This window comes from Chenopodium album, chromosome 23, assembly GCF_948465745.1.
Source record: "Chenopodium album chromosome 23, dcCheAlbu1.1, whole genome shotgun sequence".
NCBI classification, from domain to species: Eukaryota; Viridiplantae; Streptophyta; class Magnoliopsida; order Caryophyllales; family Amaranthaceae; genus Chenopodium; species Chenopodium album.
Window position 1 is genome coordinate 11,644,070 of NC_137856.1, and position 13,631 is coordinate 11,657,700.

The following is a 13,631-nucleotide window of genomic DNA, read 5'->3' on the forward strand; positions in this document are numbered from 1 at the left end:
GCTCCGGACTCTTCTCCAAATCCATGCTCCTCTCTTCCGCTATTCCAATGCACTCAAAAGGTTGACTAAGCCTCGAGCAGGACCACGCGAGCACTCCATCAAACCTGCTCAAACACTCATACACAAACATAAGCATAGAAAAGAGGGAAAGCGGCAAAGCAAGGCCAAAAACAAAGTAAAAAGGAGGGGAAAACACAAAAAGGAACAAGGCAAAGAAATCTAAAACAAAGTGCTTGAAAAGGCTCAAACAAGTGTCAAGTGAAGGGAAAAACCCTTAAAGAAAAGGGTAAAAGGGTGGTATAAATACCACTCATCAAAATCCCCCACACTTGCCTCTTGCTTGTCCTCAAGCAAGATGAATCAAAACAACGAGCAAACACAACAAACATAACATGACAAGGCTTACGACAATCGATCAAATACCACGGTGAGAAATGCTCAATTCGGGCTCAAATATAATGACATTGATCAAAGAATACCTACCTTTCTCAATTCAAGAGGGAAAACACGCTTTAAGATGCTCAAGGTTGAAAAAGACAAACCTAAGCTAAGCATAGAGAACTAATGATTTCATCCTCCACCCTAGCCCCATCCAAGACGGTCCACGTTCTCTCCGCTAGCTTCAATTCATCCCCTAATTGGCTCCTCATGATTCCGCGAGGGAACCGGAAAAAATAATTCTATGTGGAATAATGAGGTTATCCCGACATCTCAACTATGCGTACTCTCTCCATAGGGTTGAAATCCATCTCCCTCCACCGTTTCCTTGACCACACCCCTCTAGAGTCCAAAGGTCTTAGTTAGGGTTGCAATGTCATGGCTAAAGGTTAAGGTAGGGAATTAATTTGAAAACTTTGGTGAAGACTCCTAAGTGAAGCATAAGAGTGGCCATCTCTCAATAACAACATAAGAATCCAACCTAAGTTTCAAATCACAACCTTCAATACAATTTACACGACAATACTACTCTCCTTTTTTCAAGATTTTCATTTCACTCAAAATTTTTTTTCAAATTCTTATTATATTTTTTTTTTTTTTTTTTTTTTTTTTTCACGAATAGACTTTCAAGACCTCATTCGAACCAAATTGCACAACTTTCTTGTTTAAAATAAAGACTCTCAAACCCGAACCTCACAAGCCGATGCTTCACTAACTACAAGGGTTGGTAAGACATAGGCCGCTAGGTTTGTAATGTGGTTTAACCAAGAAAGGGGAAATAAGGCTCAACATGGCTAGCAAGAAGGTACATGCAAAATAAAAACCAAATTTGTAACAAAACACAAGGAAAACAAAGAAAAATGAGAAGAGATGCCCTCTTCCTCCTCTAGAGTTATATGATCACGGTCTTGGGAGCTAGATACCAACACAAGGATTGAGACACACATAGTTAAGGATCCAAAATGCCGCTCGACAAAAGTGATGAAGGCTTGAACAATAAACGCTCACATGGGATATGAATTTAAGCAATTACCAACCAAAAGAATCCTATTCACTACGGAGAGCAACACCATCTTACCACTTTCCCGTGAACTAGGGGTTCAAACGTCCTCAAGAGTTCTAAACCGGGCTACCTTAGCTTAAAATGTGTCTAGTTCAACCCTAAGCACTCTCAGACCGTGAAGACCCTCTTCAACTAGGAAGGTAAGCATTCAAAAATATGTCATAACAAAGGCATATAGGTCCACATTTCCAAATGAAGGAGCAAATTCTCAATTTTCAAAAATTTTCTCTTGTCATGATTATGAATGTCACAAAAAGAAAGAAGAAAAGCAACCCACAAAGGAAAAAGGAAGAAATCAAAACGGTTCAAAAGAGAGGCATGTAAATCACATAAATCCCAATCGACATACAATGATCGTTGAATACAACATCAACGATCCCAGGTTCCTTAGAACCAAATCAAACAACCTCGAACCATTCAACTTCTTCCTAATCTAAACTAAACTATGCAACCATTCAAATATTTAAAGAGTTGAGAAGGGAAATTTGTCACCCAAATATGCTTAGAAAACGCAAGTCCACTATCAATGAAGCTCCATTGCCTGGAAAAATTTGAGGGACGCGCCAATAAGCCCTACAAAATGTCAAAATCCAACACAACTCGGCAAATATTCGGTTAGTAGCAAGAGAAAAAGGAAAATAAGAAGAAAAGAAAGCAAAATAAAAATAAAATAAATAAAATAAATAAAAGCAAAAACTACTAAAGAAAAAGGACAAAGAAAAGAAGAAAAGAGTTTGGATTAAAGGGGAAATTTGGATTTTTGAAAATGGGAGCAAAACAACACAAGGCTATCATCAAATCAGAGAACATAGAAGGTGAGCATCAACCAACACCGAGAAAAAAATATAAGCAAGAGACACATATTGGCCATGAATATGCCCCATAGAACAAAGCCCTTAAATGAAACAATGAATAGGCACCCCCCCACACTTGAACGAAAACCGTCCTTGGTTTGATCAAAATTGGGAAATAGGTGGGAGGAAGGGCTAAACTTGGCCCGAGGGCCCTAGTCCTCCATGTGAGAACTAGAGCCCTCTCCATATGGACGCCACTCGTAGTCGACGTCGATAGGAGGGCCATGGGGGTCCCAACCACCGGTATAACCCGGTGGAAAACCACGGTTCCGGTACAACTCTTGTTGGTAGTCCGGAAGAGGGTCATAGGGAGGGGGCATCACAAGGGGCTCGGATGTGTACATGGGGTAGTTGGGGTCCCCACGGTAATCACACCCCCCCGGTGCTTTGTAATCATACCCCTCAGAGGTGGGGTAGTTCACTCGGGGGGTCCCTTGAGATGAAGGCCCGGACCAATAGGGCCAAACCGGTTGACGGGGAGTGCCGTCAGAATGCGGTTCCTCGTATGAAGGAACCGGCCCCTGTTGGGGCGGAAAATACGGGTAGTTCACCGGTGGGTCAAAATGTCCTTGGTTTACATGCCAATCATAAATGTTGGCGTTGTAAACCGAGTTCCCATCGGCGACTTCCGTCAACCGGTTTACTTGCATAGACAAATTCTGAAAAGCTGACTCGATGTTAAATGAGGAAGAGGAAGAAGAAGCCATACCTCCCCCGCTAAAGGGGGGGACGTTCACTTGTTGAGAACCTTCCCCATAGTGGAAGGATTGATGCTCGAAATGTTGAAAACCTTGTTGTTGTTGCTGAAATTGTTGTTCTTGAAATTGTTGTTGTTGAAATTGTTGTTGGTCTTGTTGCCGCCTTTGCCTTGGGGCCCGGGGAGCTCTCTCCCTCAACGACAAGCTACCCTCCTCAAGGTTAGCTCGAGGAACGCGCCATTGATTTTCATCTTCCGGCGGGTTGGTGATGTAGTCGGTCGGGAGGAGGCACCAAGAAGAATCGCGGACCATCCAAACCCGCTCATCTCCCCCAACGCGAGTAGGCACCTCGCGGATCATCCCGGCCGTCTTGAGGGCCCCTAGGTTCAAGTAGGGCTGCTCATCGACTGGGGTAAGCTTGGCTAGCTCCGCTCCATAGCCTAACTTGTAGGCTATCCATGTAATCATCCCCCCCAACTGAATATCACCAGCGAGGGAGACACCAAGTTGCGTCTCATGGAAGCGGTCAGTGAGGAGGCCCCCGAAATTCATCCCATGGTCGTAGTTGATGTACCCGTCGGTGGCCAACCACAGTAGAACGAGCTCTTCTTGGTTGATTTTCCCGAGCTCTTGGCGAGAAAATAAGGCATACACCATTAGCCTGTGAAAGTACCGGAGGGCCGGATGGATGATTTCCGACGCCTTTGCCGATCTTGATTTGAATTTGGTGTTGCCTTGGGTGATGGTGCCCCACCACTCTTGCTCGTCGTAGCCTTGCCACATCCTCTCGTTGTCATAGGCTCTATGCACTGGGGCCTCGGGATCCCACCCGAACATCCGGTTGAGCTCACTCATTGGAACCTTCCGCGGGTTGTTGAACATACGGAAGTTAAGCTCAAGTTCTTTCACCCCTCGCCTCTCGATGGATTGAAGGTTGAATGAGGAGAGGAATTCGAGGGTGAGCTCCCGGTAAGTGAATGGTGCCTTGGGCTCGGCCTCCGGGTGCACTTGCAAGAAGATTAAAGAATATCAAGCATATAAAGACTTTAATCACAAATAGAACAACTCTAAACCTAGAACATGCTCAAGATCCAACTACACCACAACCATCCCCTTAATGGGGAAATTACTCACTAATCATGATAATAACAAGATTAATTAACAAATAACCAAGAATCAACATGATTAACAAGTAATACCAACAACTAAAACAATAATAAAAATAAAGCAATAAAAATAGAGGAGAGAGAGTTAGAGATTCTCATTGATTGAAGATGTAAATCAATAGAAAAGATGATCAATTTCTTCTTCAAAATCCAAGTTCAACAATGGTGAAACCCTCACTTTCTCTCTCTAAACTACCCTAACCCTAAGCTAAACCTAGAGAGAAAAGCTCTCCTAAAAACTAATTAGAGAGTAGAATAATAGATGGATGATTCTCTCTCTAGATTAGGGCTAAAATGTACATAATGTTCTCATTCCAAAACTAGGGGTCTTAATATGCCCCTCACATTACTCTAAAGATGAGTTAAAATGCACGGAAATACCCACGAGAGCGGCCGCTCCATCGAGGATGAGCGGACGCTCCAGAGGGTATTAATCTAAACAGCCGCCTTACTGGAGCGGGCGCTCTCCCAGACAGGAGCGGGCGCTCCCGGTGTGGAGCGGGCGCTCCTCTCTGATGGAGCGGACGCTCCATAAGTCTGGGAAACAGGGGATCAGCAGAGGAAATGGAGCGGACGCTCTTCTCTGGTGGAGCGGGCGCTCCTCTTTATAGCTCCGGACTCTTCTCCAAATCCATGCTCCTCTCTTCCGCTATTCCAATGCACTCAAAAGGTTGACTAAGCCTCGAGCAGGACCACGCGAGCACTCCATCAAACCTGCTCAAACACTCATACACAAACATAAGCATAGAAAAGAGGGAAAGCGGCAAAGCAAGGCCAAAAACAAAGTAAAAAGGAGGGGAAAACACAAAAAGGAACAAGGCAAAGAAATCTAAAACAAAGTGCTTGAAAAGGCTCAAACAAGTGTCAAGTGAAGGGAAAAACCCTTAAAGAAAAGGGTAAAAGGGTGGTATAAATACCACTCATCATTCATACAGTACCTAATCCAAGGATCTAATGCATAACACATAAAGAACAAATAATTGTACCTTTGAAGCGTGATTCCACGTGCGATCGAGCAAGAACAATGGGAGATAAAGAACCCCAAGCATGATTCCTCTACTTGGTCCACGGGCACAAGTTAAAACTCCACTAATGCTAGTTAGTCGTGACTGAATGCTTCAATCAACCTTCAACGAAGAGGAGAGGAGACAAACGAGCCACGAACCACCACCACCACGAGCAACCACCTTGCTAGGGTAGTCCGTACAGTTGTACGGATGAGGGGAAGGAGAGAGGCGTGTGAGAGAGAGTTCTAGAGTGTTTGGTTGCTTGTTTCATAATTCACTATATGAGTGAGTTGTGACTTAATGCAACCCTAGGCATGGCCTCTATTTATATATCACATATATAATTAGAGTCCATGTGAAGCCCAAACACTTAGCCCACTTCTAACTACACTAGCTCTATTCCTTACATGGCTTGTTATATCCTCATGAGGCCCATTAATGGGCCTCTTACTTGTTTAACCCAATACCCTTGTTGTGTGACCTCATAGGATCCATTCTATAAGGCTTTGGGCTATTTAACTAACCCAAAGATCAATTATCATATCTAGCACCAGATATTGACAACCCTATAGAATGAACTTATTATCTCCATAATAGTGATCCTTGATATATCTAGTAATTGCACTTATCGAAGACATAACTCCTTCAATCTCCCACTTTTCTGAGACAAGTGCGCAATATTCAAATTCCTTAAGTCAATGTGTGTCGATTTGATAATATGATTACATCTTATGTCGTGATCATATTAGTCTACAAATCTTTCTTGAAATCTGAGTTAGAATTACAAAACAAATGGTTACAATGTAATCCATTTGAGCACGGCCATGCATTTTCTGAAATTCTCCCTCTTCAAGGGGCCAAGACACATTCCTAATTAAATAGGTAGACTCAATCCAATCTTATGGCAACCAAAGCTCCCACTCAACTCATGAAGTAACCGGGAAACATCCTTTATAATCTCCAGTTACGGCCAGACGTTTGAATGTACCACAGTTAAAACAATCATTGAATGAGATCAATGTTCCACTCATGTCAAAGGAATCCACTAATATATCCGGAAGCTCTATACTTGAACTTCAAAGTAGGTCTATAGTTCGATCATGCATCATTCATGCATATCCATGTGATTGACCGAGCATCACTACGCTCCTATAGCCCATGAAACTGCGCTATCCAATCAATCTTAACATGCTAGTCCATTATTGGAAATCATTTATGTCCAGTTTAATGATTCCGAACTAGGAACTTAAATAATATATGAATTTAGTTCACCTGTGGGGTTTCATTCAAAAGGTCATCAACCTAGTGAGCCCATCAATTCATAATTATTTTGGACATTTTATTTAATCTTGAAACCACGATTAAATAAGATTGAAACTTTGTTTCAATTGATAAACATAATTCTGCAAGCTAATGTATTTACTTTTGTAATATGCTTTCTCAAAACATACACAACTAAAATTACATAACTTGCTTCAATCCAAAAACCTTAGTATGACTCTCATACCTTGGTCATGGAAGGGGTTCAGTAAGTAGAGTTCATGAGACATTCTCATAAACATGAACTTTGCAATTTCTAAATCTTATAATCATTTTTATCTCCATACACTAAGAATTTTCCTTCGCCCTTTCGCAAGGAACTTAGGAATTTCTAATTTGTATTCCAACGTTACATTGGAATTCGATTGAAATCTATCATCACTTGTTTTTTAAAACACGTGAATCAAATAGACGAGTATAGTCCATGGCATGCATGATGCATCCTTTGCGAATTGCATAAGGATCATCACTCAAAGTCTTAATTTCATCAACCTTTCTCAAGGTATTGAATCATTAAGCAACGTGCCATGTTCCATTGGATTGAAACTCTTTTCAATATAATGTTGAACCTTATAAGAATCTTATCAATATAAGCTTCTTAACCAAAACTCAAACATCCTTCGAGACCTATCTATATAGATCTTGAATCCCAAATGTACTCATCTTCTTCTCCAAGGTTTTCATACAAAATGCATTAACCATTACTTGACTATTCAAGCAACAAATAATCGCTCTTTGTACTAAACCAAGAAGACTTCATAGCTCCCACTAAAACATCTTGTACACACAAGACCTTTTCTTTATTTTACGAGAACATCAAACGATTTGATTAACTCACAAAATTAGGAACATTAACTCCCTGATGCTAACTTCAATCCATTATGGATCTTTTAGGCATCCCTAGGATAATTGGATCTCCAAACTTTTGATTGTATCATATACAAATCTTATTTCATGAACAATTTCAAGAAAGTGTTTTGAAATCCATCTACCAAATCTTATAAGGTAGAAATCACTAAATATCTTTAATAGATCTTTGCAACACGACTAAAGTAAAGGTTTCATCGTAGTCATAGTCATACTATGAATTTGTTGAATCCTTTAACAAGTCTTTGCTTTAGTTAGAAAACATTTTTCTTTCTTGTCTGCTTTGCTTACAATGGGTTTCACCCAATTTAGGCAAATTACTCAAGTGTCATACACTTGCTTACAGACTTAGAATCTATTTCAGATTTCCTGGTTTTAAACCACTTGGAGTCATAACTTGTCAAATCATCATTATTACTTGCATAATCATAATGTTCCAAAATAAATATTTTAGAACTCTTAGTCAATATGAAATCATATTTCTTTGGCTAAGTTTTACATATGCTAGTCATCATTGTGGGTTTGATGCAACAATTGAAACTCATACAACAACTTTGTTTAGTTTTCAATGAGAAACGACAATAGAGGATGTGCACTTGGAATGTACTACCTTCGACACATGGTTATTAATCCCATTACACTTAATGAGACCACGCGTTGTCATTTGTAACATGAGGTGAATCATGCTCATGTTGCTTTTATTCGATAACTTCTCAAATTTCTTCGAGATTTTCGAAATCACTTTTCTTGAACTCTTTCAAGGCTCTCGAACTTTTCAAGATTCTTATGCTCCCACTTACCTTTTGAGGAGGCATATTTAGCATAGGGTGAACCAACCATGGTTTTGAACCATGTTTGTTTGTTGCTTTTCTCGAACTCTTTTGAGATTTACACTACTCCCACTTGACCTTTTGGAACAATTTCCATAAGGGCACCTACTTGAGCAACAAACATTTTGTGCTAAGTATGGTTGTGTAGTAGTACCCCGTGCTCTATATAGGAATCGAACGTGCATCAAACGGTTTAATACATGTTTTATTCCTTGCTTTGTAAAAAGACTTAATAAGAACTTTTCTTATCCATATCACATATGAAGCCTTTGCTACATTTGATTTGACGTATATAGTTTGTTTAGTTTTGTAGCTTTTCTTAAAAGTATATCCCTTGAACAATGGTTGGAAGATAGGTAATTTACATCCATTATCAAAATATATCTCATATAGATTGATAACTTCCTTCATAAACACTTCACAACGATTTCACAACTCTTGGATGTTTATCAATGTCTTGGCTTAAATTCTCATTATTACGATCATATCGCAATACTTTGAATGTGTTGCCAATACATGTCTCGACTTAAATTTTCACAATTACAATCATATTGTAGTGTAATCATTATCTTGTCAAGTTGATACTGAACTTCATACTGAAAATTTTGAACTTTTCAAAATTTCACTCTTATGCTTCAACTAAGCACAAGTAGTGATCGTATCACAAATGAAGTTTCATTGTCTGTCTCTAGCCTTTGAACCTCTGGTTTTCTTACATCGATATGTATTCGACCTTGAGTTCTCATCATCATTTCTCTAAATGGTGACTTTGTCAAAGTTTCAAATTAGAATGATAATTACATATATCAATGGATTCATAATTCAATGATATTGAAAGTCCATCCCTTTGGATCTTCCGCATGTAATTTTCATTTTCATTCGAATTAATTGACATATTAGAGACAACTTATATATATAGAAATGGTTTAACTATTTCTACCATATAGATCTTTAAACCTATTTAGCAATTCAAAACACATTATGACTCAAAGAAGCATAGAATAACATTTATTCCACGTTTTGAATCTTCGATGCTTAGTCATTACTAACATTGAATGGTGTTTTGATAATGGCAAGAATGAATAACATTTATTTAATTCTAGCCATTAACAAGGTAAGGTGAAATGTAGGTTCTACTTGTAAAGTTGCAACTTTTGCTTCCAAACTTGTAGATTCTACTTGTGAAGTAGCAACATTTGCTTCTAAACTTGTAGATTTATTTCTCCTTTATCCATAACTTCTTCCTTTAGTTCAATCACATTGTGCAATGAGTGATCTAAACAAGACATCATATGTCCAAGAAGTAGCAATATGCTAAATCAATTTCTATAATATAATTCGTAAATTGGAACATTTCCATTCTTTTACCTTCCAACTATATGAGGTAGTTTCTAATCAATTGAAATTGGTCCATTTAATTTGAAGCATTTGTTGTTCATAACAACTTTTAGCATGTAAGTAGTTCTAGGTTTGAGAAGTAGCAACTTGTTTGCAATTCTTGGCCTATAACTTCTTAATGCGATCCTCATATATTCCTAAACCTTTCCCTTTGAGCCACTTAGAACATTTCTCTTAGGTTCAAAATGATACTTTGCTCAACTACTTTAAGCACTTTTCATGATTCTGCTAAGTCTATTCTATCATTATTTATATTTGAGTTTAATCAAGTATTAAACTCTATATAAAGTAGATGAAGAATACTGTTATTTGATCAACTTTTGATCATAGAGATTTCCAATCACTTTCTTATATTCAATCATATTGAAGATAAGAGTTTTATTGGACTTGTACATTTGTCTTTTGAGGGGTTGTACCTCTCATCTCATTATATCCCTTGAAACATTTTTCAAAAATGAAGATGTGTTGGTATTTTATTCAAACATTTTGAATAAAACCAACTTAGACATGTGACATGAATTTCTAAAACTTGCTTTTCAGAACAATCTTAGCAAAATTGGAATATAGGTTTATGGATTATCTTTTAAACTTTTTGAGAACGTTTCTCAACTTTATTTTCAATCGAGGAGATTATATATAATAATAAAATTAGAACGACATGTTACTTATAAGTAAACGCAAAATTCAATTATGTTTAACTAAAATTTAAAGTACCATAAGCGAATTAAATTTGGTAACTTTAAAGCATTTATTCAATGTAAATTGATCCCTATTGAATAAAATGATTCCAAGATCCTTTATTTGTGCAATAATTGACCGGACTTTGGCCCTGCCATCAACCATTACATTTTCAAGGTGAGTAAACTCTTTACTGATTACAACTCTTTGTAATTCTTGGTTGAATAATTACCCATCACATGTTTAATTATTACCCTTAGCTTCAAGGTTCTAAACTGATCTTTAGGTAACCTTGTTGAATATAACCAATTAAAAGTGTAGAACGTGATCTAGCCCCAATTCCCCAAGATATATTATGACGCTCTGCTGAGGCCGACCCATCATAAACGATCGAAGGTTTCGTCGGGTTTTTAATTGGAAAAGCTGCATCAATATTACTGGGATCTAGATTTATTATGTTGTGATTAAATAGTGAACTCTAGCGCATCATCACAAAACATCAATAAAATCTAAACATGCATAAAATACTGAATGCATAAATAAGACATAGCATGGCCCCTAATCCTAAGAAAACTAATAAAGTAAATGCTCCCACTTGAATCATCATGGATCGCATCCACCTTGCTCCTTTGGGCCTTCACTTCATGGGCTTCTTGGATTAACTGCAACCTGTAATTCTACTCTATTCTATCTACTACTTAAATAAAATAAAAATAAAATTACAAAATACTTTATCGGTTCGTAGACCGTACTAAGATTACAAAAATACATCACGATGCGCAGATCGTATTTAGCAATCTACTGGGCCATACTAGTCATTATATAGCAATAAACAACATCATATATTATAAAATTGCCACATAATAAACCACTCATCATGCTTTCCTAAACTACAACATCGAATGTTCACAATTAAGGAAACATGACACCTAAATATCTCATATTTTAATTAATGTAATTAGATAATATCATATATTATTCATGATCATCAATAAAATATCATATTTAGTCATGAGATAGAATCAAATATTATTTTAATCTTAAAAGATAAATCATATTTATCCTCAAAGATTATCCTAACAATGTTAGGAAATTCTATCCTAATTACTAGCCAATCACAAAATTTTAAATCAATTATATCCAAAAATAATTATGGGATAAACCCATTATTTAAATCAATTATTATCCTTTTGGAATATGCTCAGAATATCCTAATCATTCTTATCCATAATTAACCACTTTAATTTAGGATAATTACCAATTTAACAACTTAAATATGGATAATATCAAATATAACAACTTTTGAATATTTGATTTTATCCTAAAATAAAAGATCTTATCCAAATAAAACCAATTTTATCTTTTAAAATAAAAGATCATATTTTCAAAATATTTTAACTTATCCAAAATAAACTGATTTTATCCCAAAATAATTCATAATTATCTTGAAATAAATTTTCAAAAACTAAATTATTATTTTTTTTTTTTTTTTGAAAAAAAACCGTGCACCAGCCACCGTGGTGTGGCCAGCCTAAGCCGGCCACGGTGACCGTACACCTTGCGGTGTACGCTACCAAAGCAGCGGTGTAGCACAGCATCAGCAGTGCCGCGCAACCCTTGCACGGTGCTGCTGTTGCTGCCTTTGCTGACCCGACGTGCTGCCCCACCCCTCCCTCCGGACCACCTGCAGCGGCAGCCGTCGTGGCTGCGCCACCTAGCCGCGGTTGCCGCTGCTAAAACCCTTTTTTTCTGATTTTAATTAAAACAAAACATTTTTGTTAAAATTAAATTAACTTAATGTGGTCCTTTTAATTTCAAAATTAAATCATATTCAATTTCAAAATTAGGGTTCTTCATGAATTTCAATCCCCAATTCAATTTAACTCTTAAATTAAATAATTTGATCATGAAAATTCATAATTTATACATGAAATCAACTAGATTAAAATCATGAAGCATGAAACAATCGAAATTATTCAAAACCAAAACACAAAATCAAAATTTTAGGGTTTAGGGTTTCGAAAAATTCGAATCTAGGGTTAGGGTTTTCGAAATTTTCGAGCATAATAGGGCAAAAAACGGTCCTCTTCATGGCTATTTTGAGCATTATTAAATCACATTTAATCAATTCCAAGAGTTAAATCACATTTAATATAATAATTGACCCATAATTAAATAATTCTCCCTCCTAATTGAATTAAAATTGTGGATTATCAAAGAATTATTGGCAATATGCGTAAATGCAATAGGCTAACTGATACCACTGTAGGGATTTATAGGTACTACGCAGCGGAAATAACATGAATCATATTCATACAGTACCTAATCCAAGGATCTAATGCATAACACATAAAGAACAAATAATTGTACCTTTGAAGCGTGATTCCACGTGCGATCGAGCAAGAACAATGGGAGATAAAGAACCCCAAGCGTGATTCCTCTACTTGGTCCACGGGCACAAGTTAAACCTCCACTAATGCTAGTTAGTCGTGACTGAATGCTTCAATCAACCTTCAACGAAGAGGAGAGGAGACAAACGAACCACCACCACCACCACGAGCAACCACCTTGCTAGGGTAGTCCGTACAGTTGTACGGATGAGGGGAAGGAGAGAGGCATGTGAGAGAGAGTTCTAGAGTGTTTGGTTGCTTGTTTCATAATTCACTGTATGAGTGAGTTGTGACTTAATGCAACCCTAGGCATGGCCTCTATTTATATATCACATATATAATTAGAGTCCATGTGAAGCCCAAACACTTAGCCCACTTCTAACTACACTAGCTCTATTCCTTACATGGCTTGTTATATCCTCATGAGGCCCATTAATGGGCCTCTTACTTGTTTAACCCAATACCCTTGTTGTGTGACCTCATAGGATCCATTCTATAAGGCTTTGGGTTATTTAACTAACCCAAAGATCAATTATCATATCTAGCACCAGATATTGACGACCCTATAGAATGAACTTATTATCTCCATAATAGCGATCCTTGATATATCTAGTAATTGCACTTATCGAAGACATAACTCCTTCACAAATGCCCCATAAATCCTAAGGGAATCTCCCGCTTGATTAAAACTCTATTCTATTGAGCTGAACTGAAATGAACTGAATTAGAATATTGAACTAAGGGCCTATTCACTTCAGCTTAATTTCAGTTCAGTTCAGTTCAGCTCCAATCAGCTCAGTAAATGTGAACATGTCCTAAATTGGGCTGAACCAAACTGACCTAAATTGAAAATAAATGAAAAGGAACAAGACTTAATAGCCTCTAAACGGGAGTAAATGGACTTCTTTTCCATTCTTGGTTT